At 60.9% G+C, this 12,500-nt stretch overlaps 2 non-coding genes across 2 annotated transcripts; both read right to left on the reverse strand.

The window, feature by feature from the left end:
* Nucleotides 1-848: 848 nt before the first annotated feature.
* LOC142795378 (5.8S ribosomal RNA) lies at nucleotides 849-1,001 on the reverse strand. Its single transcript, XR_012892983.1, has one exon. It is a non-coding gene; the product is annotated as a 5.8S ribosomal RNA (ribosomal RNA).
* Nucleotides 1,002-2,720: 1,719 nt separating this feature from the next.
* On the reverse strand, nucleotides 2,721-4,535 carry LOC142795382 (small subunit ribosomal RNA). The gene has a single exon (XR_012892986.1). It is a non-coding gene; the product is annotated as a small subunit ribosomal RNA (ribosomal RNA).
* Between the last annotated feature and the right edge of the window lie 7,965 nt (nucleotides 4,536-12,500).

Here is a 12,500-nt window from a genome sequence, read left to right on the forward strand (position 1 = left end):
ACCGTGTCGAAAGCCCAAACACCGCCGAGGCCAGTCGCCGCCGCCGCAAGGGCAGCCACGCAGCCTGGCGAGAGGCATCGTCTCGTGTAGCGTCGCCCCCGCCCCAACTGGAGTGGCCCAGTTTTTTGAACGGGACGGGAACTGCGAAGCACTTAGACCGACGGCGGACTACGACGAGAACGCCTTAAGCTTCGCCAACGTTTCGCCAACTCGTGCGGGAGACTTTTTCCGCTTCGCGGCAAGTCGTCGCGCCGTGCTCTCCGCATCAACCGCGTACGCAGCGAACCGCAAACGTCGGGCGCAGCCTCCTCACCTCCCTGCGCTTTGCGCGCGAACGTTCCCTGTTCGCGCGGCAAAGCCTGGAGGAGGCACGGCCCCGCAGCGTGTTCGAGCGCCCGGTCTACGGGACACCCTGCTTACTTCGAGGGCAACAAGCGCAACGCAAGGCTGCGATCTCGCGCACTTTGCGCACGGCTGGAGAAGCTTTGCTGGCCGGCTTTCGCTCCTCGTGTTTACCGTGCGTTAAAGTTGCGCGTCCGTGGCTCTCGCAGCTCTTGCGCGCCCGGTCGCAGAGAGGAGTACGCAACCTCGACCGCACTTTCCCTGCAGGCTTCCTTCCGACTCGAAGTCCTGCGGCGGTCTCAACGAGGTGCCACATCCTCAATGCAGTCGGTCGCCCCCGTTTCGGTTGGGCTCTGGCACGACGGTCGCCACCGTCTCGCCCTTGAGTGGCCGCTGTTGGCGCTCGCTGTGAGGTGTTCAGCGTGCTGTCCGTGTTGCCGACGCGGTCAAAACGAGTCGACGGCTCACGTTCCCTTGTGCGCCGAAGGCTCTCTTGATATGTGATCCGACCCTCAGACAGACGAAGCCAAGGGAAGACCCAAGGCCGCAATGTGCGTTCAAAGAATCAGTGCTCAGTGTGTCCTGCAATTCACACCAAGTCTCGCAGCTGGCTGCGTTCTTCATCGACCCGAGAACCGAGTGATCCACCGCTTAGAGTCGTGAAAAAGTGTTTGTTCAATTCCGTACAGTCAAAACCAAACGTTTCTGGCACTCGGCCAAACAGTGGCCAAGAAGGGCGCTTTTCAGCGCACGCTTGGACTCCAAAACTCTGCCGCGCCTTTTTCGGCTGCCGCAAATCGAGCAAACGGTGTGTTTCGGACGGCGTTTCGCTTCCGCTACTTGCGAGTGCTTTCGTGGTCCACCCCTCTATAAATACTCGGGAGGCGTCGAAGCCGGTTCTCCAAGCCGGACCCGTAGGTATCGTTGTGTGCTCGCTCTCATTGGCCCGCCTAACCAGAAAATGCCTGCGGTACACCCATTTGGATAAGAGTGCACGCAGATGCGGGCCTCGACGGCTACACATTTCCTCGGGCGGCCGCCTCCCGGCCTCCGTGGAGCGCGGGATGCACGGTCCCATCGACAAGCCTCTCCCGTTTTTACCGTGGCGTCGCGGTTCACCACGGCGGGCGGGTCGGTCTCCTCCGCATAAAAAGGGGGACCCCCGCTTTTTGTTCCACGAAATCGCACAAGCTTTTTTCGCATCCACGGTTTGCCACCGCACACCAAAATGCCGATCCGGCTGCCTACTTTAGCCAACAGGTGGAGCCAGGCGCGCCGTACTTGCGCGGCACTTCCCACGTCCACCGAAGTCGGTGCCAAGGACCACTTTCGGCGCCGGAGCCGCGTACGAGCCTACTCGAGGCGGAAGAACGAAGCCAGCAAGGGCCTGGCCGCAAGTGCGTTCAATTGTCGGGACGTCCAAGTCCCTCGTTCTTCCGTGCTTCCTCTTTCGGCAAGTCGTTGCGGCACCTTCCCAAAGCGCGCAGACCCGCTAATCGCGACGAGCGCGACGTGGCCGTGCCGCCTTTCCCTCGGCAGCAAGCAAAACGCCTGGCAACGTCGACGCTCCCCTAACCGCGATCTCGCACCGTGTTTCGTGTGGCGAATTCAAAAGCCGGCCGGCGCTGCTGCAACCATTACGGTCGGTACGCATACGCCGCGGAGGGCGGGACGGTCATCGGAGCGTGCGGTTCCTCCATCGAGTACTGCGCACCTCGGCCGTCGCATCGCCGTGCCATGACCGGCCGCGCGTCAACGCGAACCGGTGCCAGCGAGATCCCTCGCCTGCAAGAACCGACCGGCAGCCTCCGTCACCCGAGGACGCGGAGGCGCTTGCCGCGGACGGCGGGACGGTATGCACTGGTGCACAGCGGACCCGTCACATCGCCAGTTCCTTGACCGACCGCCGACGCTTGTGCCGTTCCTCTCGTACTTGGCAGTCGCCGCGCGATTGTCGGGTCTCGTTCTTGCACGCTCGAACGGTCGGGAGGGCACTCGGCTGGCGTTTCGGGAACGCGCAGCCTCGCCTTCTACCGACGTAACCACGACTCGCCGTTCGCGCTCCGCCGCTCCTGTTTACAGTACTAGGCGGTCCCGCAGCGGTCGGGTCGCGCATTTCGAGCACTTCGAGCCACGGTGCAGTGGCGGGTCGAAAGCCGACCTATGAGTGCGTTGCGCCGTTTGTACCCGCGTCCGCCACCTGGCCGACCGTCCAAGGTCGCGGTGTTGGCGTCCGCTGGGCGCAACAATTTGTCACGGGGTGCCGCTCCACATTCAGGCAGCCCCGTGGGGAAAAGCCGACCCCGCGTCCAAACGGGGTCAGCGGCAGAAAGTGTCGGGCGCAGACGCAGCTGAGGCGCTCACCCTTCACAATCCGTTAATGATCCTTCCGCAGGTTCACCTACGGAAACCTTGTTACGACTTTTACTTCCTCTAAATGATCAAGTTTGGTCATCTTTCCAACAGACCGGCGCAACCGAAAGGCCGCGCCGGACATCGGTCCGAAGACCTCACTAAATCATTCAATCGGTAGTAGCGACGGGCGGTGTGTACAAAGGGCAGGGACGTAATCAACGCGAGCTTATGACTCGCGCTTACTGGGAATTCCTCGTTCAAGGGGAACAATTGCAAGCCCCTATCCCAATCACGAAAGAAGTTCCACGGGTTACCCAGTCTTTTCAGACAGGGATAAAGACACGCTGCTTCCTTCAGTGTAGCGCGCGTGCGGCCCCGGACATCTAAGGGCATCACAGACCTGTTATTGCTCTGTTTCGTGCGGCTAGGAGCCGCTTGTCCCTCTAAGAAGGTTGTAAGGTGCTGGGAACCCCGCACCTATTTAATAGGCTAGAGTCTCGTTCGTTATCGGAATTAACCAGACAAATCGCTCCACCAACTAAGAACGGCCATGCACCACCATCCACCGAATCAAGAAAGAGCTCTCAATCTGTCAATCCTCCCAGTGTCCGGGCCGGGTAAGTTTTCCCGTGTTGAGTCAAATTAAGCCGCAGGCTCCACTCCTGGTGGTGCCCTTCCGTCAATTCCTTTAAGTTTCAGCTTTGCAACCATACTTCCCCCGGAACCCAAATACTTTGGTTTCCCGGAAGCTGCCCGCCGAGTCATTTGAGTAACTCAGGCGGATCGCTGGTTGGCATCGTTTATGGTCAGAACTAGGGCGGTATCTGATCGCCTTCGAACCTCTGACTTTCGTTCTTGATCAATGAAAACATTCTTGGCAAATGCTTTCGCAGTAGTTCGTCTTGCGACGGTCCAAGAATTTCACCTCTAGCGCCGCAATACGAATGCCCCCGTCCGTCCCTCTTAATCATTACCTCGTATTCCAAAAACCAACAGAACAGAAACGAGGTCTTGTTCTATTATTCCATGCAAGTTTATTCAGGCGACTCGCCTGCGTTGAGCACTCTAATTTTTTCAAAGTAAAAGCACCGGCCATCTCGAGGCACACAATGAAGTGCACCAAGAAAGAACCGGCATGATGTTCAGTCCGAGCCGTCGCATCGGGTAGATGCACTACTCGTCTGGAACTGAGATCCAACTACGAGCTTTTTAACCGCAGCAGCTTTAGTATACGCTATTGGAGCTGGAATTACCGCGGCTGCTGGCACCAGACTTGCCCTCCAATTGATCCTCGTTAAAGGATTTAGAGTGTACTCATTTCAATTACGGGGCCTCAAAAGAGTCCCGTATTGTTATTTTTCGTCACTACCTCCCCGTGCCGGGAGTGGGTAATTTGCGCGCCTGCTGCCTTCCTTGGATGTGGTAGCCGTTTCTCAGGCTCCCTCTCCGGAATCGAACCCTGATTCTCCGTTACCCGTAACAACCATGGTAAGCAAGTAACCTACCATCGAAAGTTGATAAGGCAGACACTTGAAAGAAACGTCGCCGGCTCGTGGCCATGCGATCAGCACAAAGTTATCCAGAGTCACCACACAATACGGGCCGAAACCCGATCGATCTTGGTCTAATAAAAGCACCCGTTACCCAAAGGGCTCCAGGCTCACTGCATGTATTAGCTCTAGAATTGCCACAGTTATCCAAGTAGGAAGAAACGATCTAAGGAACCATAACTGATTTAATGAGCCATTCGCGGTTTCGCCTTATTTCGGCATGTACTTAGACATGCATGGCTTAATCTTTGAGACAAGCATATGATTACTGGCAGGATCAACCAGGTAATCGTTCGACTGCGCGTCCGTCCTCGCCCTCAGCGGGCCGGACGCAGTCTGTGTGCGGCGGAGGCCACCTTCAGGCGCCCCAACACGCTTATTTTGCACTCCGAGATGACGGCGTTCGAGCTCGCTACGGCACAACCTTCCCGAAAGACGAGTGGGAGCCGTGCGGCAAGAAGCACGTTCATGCTCGCTCTTTTTCGTTGCATCGACTCGGTCGCGCCGTGCGGGTTGCCCAAGCCCGCTGCACTGTCGGTGGACCGGCCGGAACTAGCAACGGAGCCGAGACTGCAAAGCCGCCAGACGACGGGTCACGCCCGCGTCTTCGGCGCTTTCGCATCTGAATCGCCCGAGGACGACACGGAACACACCTCGATATCGTGGTAAAACGGCACCGTCCGACAACCAGCCCCTAACGCATCAAGCGGATGAGGCTGCAGACGACTGCCGTGGATTCCCCTGGAGCAGACCCGAGGACACGCTTGACGAGGCCGAAGCCCGCCGCATATCAGACACCCGGTCGCTTTCGCGTACGCCGCTCACGAGAACCCCCACATAATAGCAGCGATAAGTACCCAGACCTCCTTGGGCCCTAATACGAGCGTACTCGAGAAAATTTCACCGCGGGTGTGCCCCGAAACGTGTGGCATGTTGAGCGTGCCACAAGTCTACGTCGCTCTCAAACCCGCCGAGGTCGTAGAATTTGCGACCCTACTCACGAAATTCCCACCGAGGATACGGCCGCAAACGTACCGCACCTTGGGTAGGCCACGAGTTTGTGCAACACTACGCTGACGGCACAGCACCGAGGTCGTGCGCGCACGCACGGGAAAATTCCGCCGCGGTTTCTGCCGAAAACGTGAGGCACCACGACTCTCCGCAAGTTCGCGTCGACTGCGAAAGACCGAAGTCGTGAACGACGTGTCCGCTACTCGCCGCCGACACGCTGGACACCAAACGTACAACGACTCGACGGCGTCGTAGAGGCCCACGACGCGGTTTTCCTTAACGACGTCTCGGCGTGGCACCGACAGGTTAGAACGGCCGACCAACGTTCCCTGTCCGCCGTTCGGCTCAGTCGAAGGGCTCGGCGACTTCGGCAACGCTGCGAAGCCGCACGGTGACGCACGCCATGTCCCCATTTTTTTTTTCTTTCTGCGTCTGCCGGGGTGCCCCTATAATAGCAGCGATAAGCACCCAGACCGCCGTGGGTCGCTCGCCCCGGCTGACGTGGTTTTTCGTACTCCTGCGGCGGTCGCCGTCAAGCACGTCCAAATACGCTACTTTCGTGGGCGCATTCACGCTCTTTCGCTTCGCCGGAGTGCCAGCACTCACTCTGCCAAAAACGGCGAACATCCGAGCGGCGGTTCCCACTTTTGCGTCGGCGTCGCAAACCCCGCCCCGGCAGACGAGGTTTGCCGTACTCGTGCGACGGTGGCCGGCGGGCACGTCGAAAGACGCCGATATCGTGCGCGAATTGGCGCACCTTGGCTTCACCGGAGTGCCGCCACTGACTCCTCCAAAAACGGCGAAGATCCGAGCGGCGCTTCCCACTTTCGCATCGGCGTCCCGAACTCCGCCCCGGCTGACGCGGTTTACCGTACTCGTGCGACGGTCGCCGGCGAGCACGTGGAAAGACGCCGATATCGTGCCCGAATCGGCTCCGTTCGGCTTCGCCGGAGTGCCAGCACTGGCTCGGCGAAAGACGACGAACATCCGAGCGACGGTTCTCACTATTGCGTACGCGTCGCAAACCCCGCCCCGGCAGACGCACTTTGCCGTACTCGTGCGACGGTCGCCGGCGAGCACGTAGAAAGACGCCGATATCGTGCCGGAATCGGCCCCGTTTGGCTTCGCCGGAGTGCCAGCACTCACTCGGCCACAAACGGCGAACATCCGAGCGGCGGTTCCCACTTAGCCGTCGGCGTCCCGAACTCCGCCCCGGCAGACGCGGTTGCCGAGCTCGTGCGACTAGCGACCGCGAAGCCGTCTCGCGACGCCGCTTTCGTGCGCGGCTCCCACTGCGACCTGGGTCACCCGAGGTCGACGAGCAAAAAAGAATGTCGAAAAAAATTTTTTTTTTTTTTGCGTCTGCCGGGGTGCCCCTATAATAGCAGCGATAAGCACCCAGACCGCCATGGGTCGCTCGCCCCGGCTGACGTGGTTTTTCGTTTTCCTGCGGTGGTCGTCGTCAAGCACGTCCAAACACGCCACTTTCGTGGGCGCATTCGCGCTCTTTCGCTTCGCCGGAGTGCCAGCACTCACTCTGCCAAAAACGGCGAACATCCGAGCGGCGGTTCCCACTTTTGCGTCGGCGTCGCAAACCCCGCCCCGGCAGACGAGGTTTGCCGTACTCGTGCGACGGTGGCCGGCGGGCACGTCGAAAGACGCCGATATCGTGCGCGAATTGGCGCACCTTGGCTTCACCGGAGTGCCGCCACTGACTCCTCCAAAAACGGCGAAGATCCGAGCGGCGCTTCCCACTTTCGCATCGGCGTCCCGAACTCCGCCCCGGCTGACGCGGTTTACCGTACTCGTGCGACGGTCGCCGGCGAGCACGTGGAAAGACGCCGATATCGTGCCCGAATCGGCTCCGTTCGGCTTCGCCGGATTGCCAGCACTGGCTCGGCGAAAGACGACGAACATCCGAGCGACGGTTCTCACTATTGCGTACGCGTCGCAAACCCCGCCCCGGCAGACGCACTTTGCCGTACTCGTGCGACGGTCGCCGGCGAGCACGTAGAAAGACGCCGATATCGTGCCGGAATCGGCCCCGTTTGGCTTCGCCGGAGTGCCAGCACTCACTCGGCCACAAACGGCGAACATCCGAGCGGCGGTTCCCACTTAGCCGTCGGCGTCCCGAACTCCGCCCCGGCAGACGCGGTTGCCGAGCTCGTGCGACTAGCGACCGCGAAGCCGTCTCGCGACGCCGCTTTCGTGCGCGGCTCCCACTGCGACCTGGGTCACCCGAGGTCGACGAGCAAAAAAGAATGTCGAAAAAAATTTTTTTTTTTTTTTTGCGTCTGCCGGGGTGCCCCTATAATAGCAGCGATAAGCACCCAGACCGCCATGGGTCGCTCGCCCCGGCTGACGTGGTTTTTCGTTTTCCTGCGGTGGTCGTCGTCAAGCACGTCCAAACACGCCACTTTCGTGGGCGCATTCGCGCTCTTTCGCTTCGCCGGAGTGCCAGCACTCACTCTGCCAAAAACGGCGAACATCCTAGTGGCGGTTCCCACTTTTGCGTCGGCGTCGCCAACCCCGCCCCGGCATACGCGGTTTGCCGTACTCGTGCGGCGGTGGCCGGCGGGCACGTCGAAAGACACCGATATCGTGCGCGAGTCGATGCTTCTTGGTCTCGCAGGAGGGCCGCCACTCACTCCTGCAAAAACGGCGAAGATCCGAGCGGCGCTTCCCACTTTTTCGTCGGCGTCGCAAACCTCGCCCCGGCAGACGCGCTTTGCCGTACTCGTGCGACGGTCGCCGGCGAGCACGTCGAAATACGCCGATATCGTGCCCGAATCGGCCCCGTTTCGCTTCGCCGGAGTGCCAGCACTCGCTCGGCCAAAGACGACGAACATCCGAGCGACGGTTCCCACTATTGCGTACGCGTCGCGAACCCCGCCCCGGCAGACGCGGTTTGCCGTACTCGTGCGGCGGTGGCCGGCGGGCACGTCGAAAGACGCCGATATCGTGCACGAATTGGCGCTCCTTGGCTTCACCGGAGTGCCAGCACTCACTCGGCCAAAAACGGCGAACATCCGAGCAGCGGTACCCACTTAGCCGTCGGCATCCCGAACTCCGCGCCGGCTGACGCGGTTGCCGAGCTCGTGCGACTAGCGACCGCGAACGCGTCTCGCGACGCCGCTTTCGTGCGCGGCTCCCATTGCGACCTGGGTTACCCGAGCTCGACCAGCAAAAAAGAAGGTCGAAATTTTTTTTTTTTTTTCTGCGTCTGCCGGGGTGCCCCTATAATAGCAGCGATAAGCACCCAGACCGCCGTGTGTCGCTCGCCCCGGCTGACGTGGTTTTTCGTACTCCTGCAGCGGTCGCCGTCACGCACGTCCAAATACGCCACTTTCGTGGGCGCATTCGCGCTCTTTCGCGTCGCCGGAGTGCCAGCACTCACTCTGCCAAAAACGGCCAACATCCGAGCGGCGGTTCCCACTTTTGCGTCGGCGTCGTAAACCCCGCCCCGGCAGACGCGGTTTGCCCTACTCGTGCGACGGTCGCCGGCGAGCGCGTCGAAAGACGCCGATATCGTGCGCTAATTGGCGCTCCCTGGCTTCTCCGGAGTGCCGCCACTCACTCCTCCAAAAACGGCGAAGATCCGAGCGGCGTTCTCCACTTTCGCATCGGCGTCCCGAACTCCGCCCGGGCTGACGCGGTTTACCGTACTCGTGCGACGGTCGCCGGCGGGCACGTCGAAAGACGCCGATATCGTGCCGTAATCGGCCCCGTTTGGCTTCGCCCGTGTGCCAGCACTCACTCGGCCAAAAACGGCGAACATCCGAGCAGCGTTTCCCACTTTCGCATCGGCGTCCCGAAGCCCGCCCCGGCAGACGCGGTTTGCCCTACTCGAGCGACGGTCGCCGGCGATCACGTCGAAAGGCGCCGAATTCGTGCACGAATCGATGCTTCTTGGTCTCGCAGGAGGGCCGCCACTCACTCCTGCAAAAACGGCGAAGATCCGAGTTGCGCTTCCCACTTTTTCGTCGGCGTCCCGAACTACGCCCCGGCTGACGCGGTTTACCGTACTCGTGCGACGGTCGCCGGCGGGCACTTCAAAATACGCCGATTTCGTGGGCGCATTCACGCTGTTTCGCTTCCCCGGAGTGCCAACACTCACTCTGCCGAAAGCGGCGATCATCCGAGCGGCGGTTCCCACTTTTGCGTCGGCTTCGCAAACGGCGCCCCGGCAGACGCGCTCGTGCGACGTACTCGTGCGACGGTCGCCGGCGAGCACGTCGAAAGACGCCGATATCGTGCTCGAATCGACCCCGTTTCGCTTCGCCGGAGTGCTGCCAGTCACGGCGCAGAAAACGGCGAACAAGTGTTTTTTTTTTTTTTCCTAGAATTTGTGTTATAGAAGGCACATTTGATATCGGACGATAATTTTCAACTTTATCACGCGCACCGATTTTCGTGTAGAGGTTTGCAAGTTTATGGGAATTTCTCCACTTGGAATAATGCGATTTAGTAGTACTACGAGAACTTCATGGATGTACTCAAGGGTACGGGGCAAGTCAGTTACGTCAACACCTGCAGATTTTTTACACTTCAAACTGAAAATTGTTGGTTGTGAGTCCTCGTGTGATATTAAAGGCCGATTCGCTAACACATAGAACAAAGAAAGAAAGGAAGAAAAAACGCCCGCGCTCGCTCAAGAAACCTGGGTTCGCAACAAGTGGCAACAACAAGCAACCGAGCGAGTGCGCCAAAACCCGTGGCGGCCGAACAAACGCGAAGTCCCAACCGCGTCAGCCGGGGCGGCACGGGACAGGAAAAATCACTTCAGCCGGGGCGGCGGGGCACCGAATAAACCTCGTCACCTCGTCGCAGGATAAAAGAGGAAACAAAAAGTCTAAACAGCGTCTGCTGGAGCGAATGCGTAATAAAACAACAACAACAACAAAAAAAAAAAACACCCGCGCTCAAGAAGTCTGCAATCACCACAAAAGGCGACTGTGACCGAGCAGCGTCAGCCGGGGCCGTGCGGAAACGGAAAAACCGCGACTACCGGGGCGTCGAGGCACCGAAAAATCCACTTCAGCCGCGGCGAAAAAAAAAAACAAAAAGAAAGACGGAGGGGGGGGGGGGAACCACGTCTGCCGGGGCGAAGGAAAAAAAAAAAACGCGTCTGCCGGGGCGAGCCCGGGTGCGGCACCACCGGGAAAACTGTGGCAAACAGACATGGCGATCGAGTGAGTGGGCCGCCAGCCAGGCTCAGCCAAAAAGTGCAAAGTCCGAACTGCGTCAGCCGGGGCGGCAAAAACCACGTCAGCCGGGGCGGCGCAAAAAACCGCGTCTGCCGGGGCGGCACGAAACCGCGTCAGCCGGGGCGGCGCGAAAACTGCGTCAGCCGGGGCGAAAGAAAAAAAAAAAAAAACGCGTCTGCCGGGGCGAGCCCGGGTGCGGCACCACCGGGAAAACTGTGGCAAACAGACATGGCGATCGAGTGAGTGGGCCGCCAGCCAGGCACAGCCGAAAAGTGCAAAGTCCGAACCGTGTCAGCCGGGGCGGCAAAAAACCGCGTCAGCCGGGGCGGCGCAAAAAACCGCGTCTGCCGGGGCGGCGCGAAAACTGCGTCAGCCGGGGCGAGCCCGGGTGCGGCACCACCGGGAAAACTGTGGCAAACAGACATGGCGATCGAGTGAGTGGGCCGCCAGCCAGGCTCAGCCAAAAAGTGCCAAGTCCGAACTGCGTCAGCCGGGGCGGCAAAAAACCGCGTCAGCCGGGGCGGCGCAAAAAACCGCGTCTGCCGGGGCGGCGCGAAAACCGCGTCTGCCGGGGCGGCGCGAAAACTGCGTCAGCCGGGGCGAAAGAAAAAAAAAAACGCGTCTGCCGGGGCGAGCCCGGGTGCGGCACCACCGGGAAAACTGTGGCAAACAGACATGGCGATCGAGTGAGTGGGCCGCCAGCAAGGCTCAGCCAAAAAGTGCTAAGTCCGAACTGCGTCAGCTGGGGCGGCAAAAAACCGCGTCTGCCGGGGCGGCACGAAACCGCGTCAGCCGGGGCGGCGCGAAAACCGCGTCTGCCGGGGCGGCACGAAACCGCGTCAGCCGGGGCGGCGCGAAAACTGCGTCAGCCGGGGCGAGCCCGGGTGCGGCACCACCGGGAAAACTGTGGCAAACAGACATGGCGATCGAGTGAGTGGGCCGCCAGCCAGGCACAGCCGAAAAGTGCTAAGTCCGAACTGCGTCAGCCGGGGCGGCAAAAACCGCGTCAGCCGGGGCGGCGCGAAAACCGCGTCTGCCGGGGCGGCACGAAACCGCGTCAGCCGGGGCGGCGCGAAAACTGCGTCAGCCGGGGCGAGCCCGGGTGCGGCACCACCGGGAAAACTGTGGCTAACAGACATGGCGATCGAGTGAGTGGGCCACCAGCCAGGCTCAGCCAAAAAGTGCTAAGTCCGAACTGCGTCAGCCGGGGCGGCAAAAACCGCGTCAGCCGGGGCGGCGCAAAAAACCGCGTCTGCCGGGGCGGCACGAAACCGCGTCAGCCGGGGCGGCGCGAAAACTGCGTCAGCCGGGGCGAAAGAAAAAAAAAAAACGCGTCTGCCGGGGCGAGCCCGGGTGCGGCACCACCGGGAAAACTGTGGCAAACAGACATGGCGATCGAGTGAGTGGGCCGCCAGCCAGGCACAGCCGAAAAGTGCCAAGTCCGAACTGCGTCAGCCGGGGCGGCAAAAAACCGCGTCAGCCGGGGCGGCGCAAAAAACCGCGTCTGCCGGGGCGGCACGAAACCGCGTCAGCCGGGGCGGCGCGAAAACTGCGTCAGCCGGGGCGAGCCCGGGTGCGGCACCACCGGGAAAACTGTGGCAAACAGACATGGCGATCGAGTGAGTGGGCCGCCAGCCAGGCTCAGCCAAAAAGTGCCAAGTCCGAACTGCGTCAGCCGGGGCGGCGCAAAAAACCGCGTCTGCCGGGGCGGCGCGAAAACCGCGTCTGCCGGGGCGGCGCGAAAACTGCGTCAGCCGGGGCGAAAGAAAAAAAAAACGCGTCTGCCGGGGCGGCAAAAAACCGCGTCTGCCGGGGCGGCACGAAACCGCGTCAGCCGGGGCGGCGCGAAAACCGCGTCTGCCGGGGCGGCACGAAACCGCGTCAGCCGGGGCGAGCCCGGGTGCGGCACCACCGGGAAAACTGTGGCAAACAGACATGGCGATCGAGTGAGTGGGCCGCCAGCCAGGCACAGCCGAAAAGTGCTAAGTCCGAACTGCGTCAGCCGGGGCGGCAAAAACCGCGTCAGCCGGGGCGG

This window comes from Rhipicephalus microplus, unplaced genomic scaffold (genome assembly GCF_043290135.1).
Source record: "Rhipicephalus microplus isolate Deutch F79 unplaced genomic scaffold, USDA_Rmic scaffold_642, whole genome shotgun sequence".
Classification (NCBI taxonomy): Eukaryota; Metazoa; Arthropoda; class Arachnida; order Ixodida; family Ixodidae; genus Rhipicephalus; species Rhipicephalus microplus.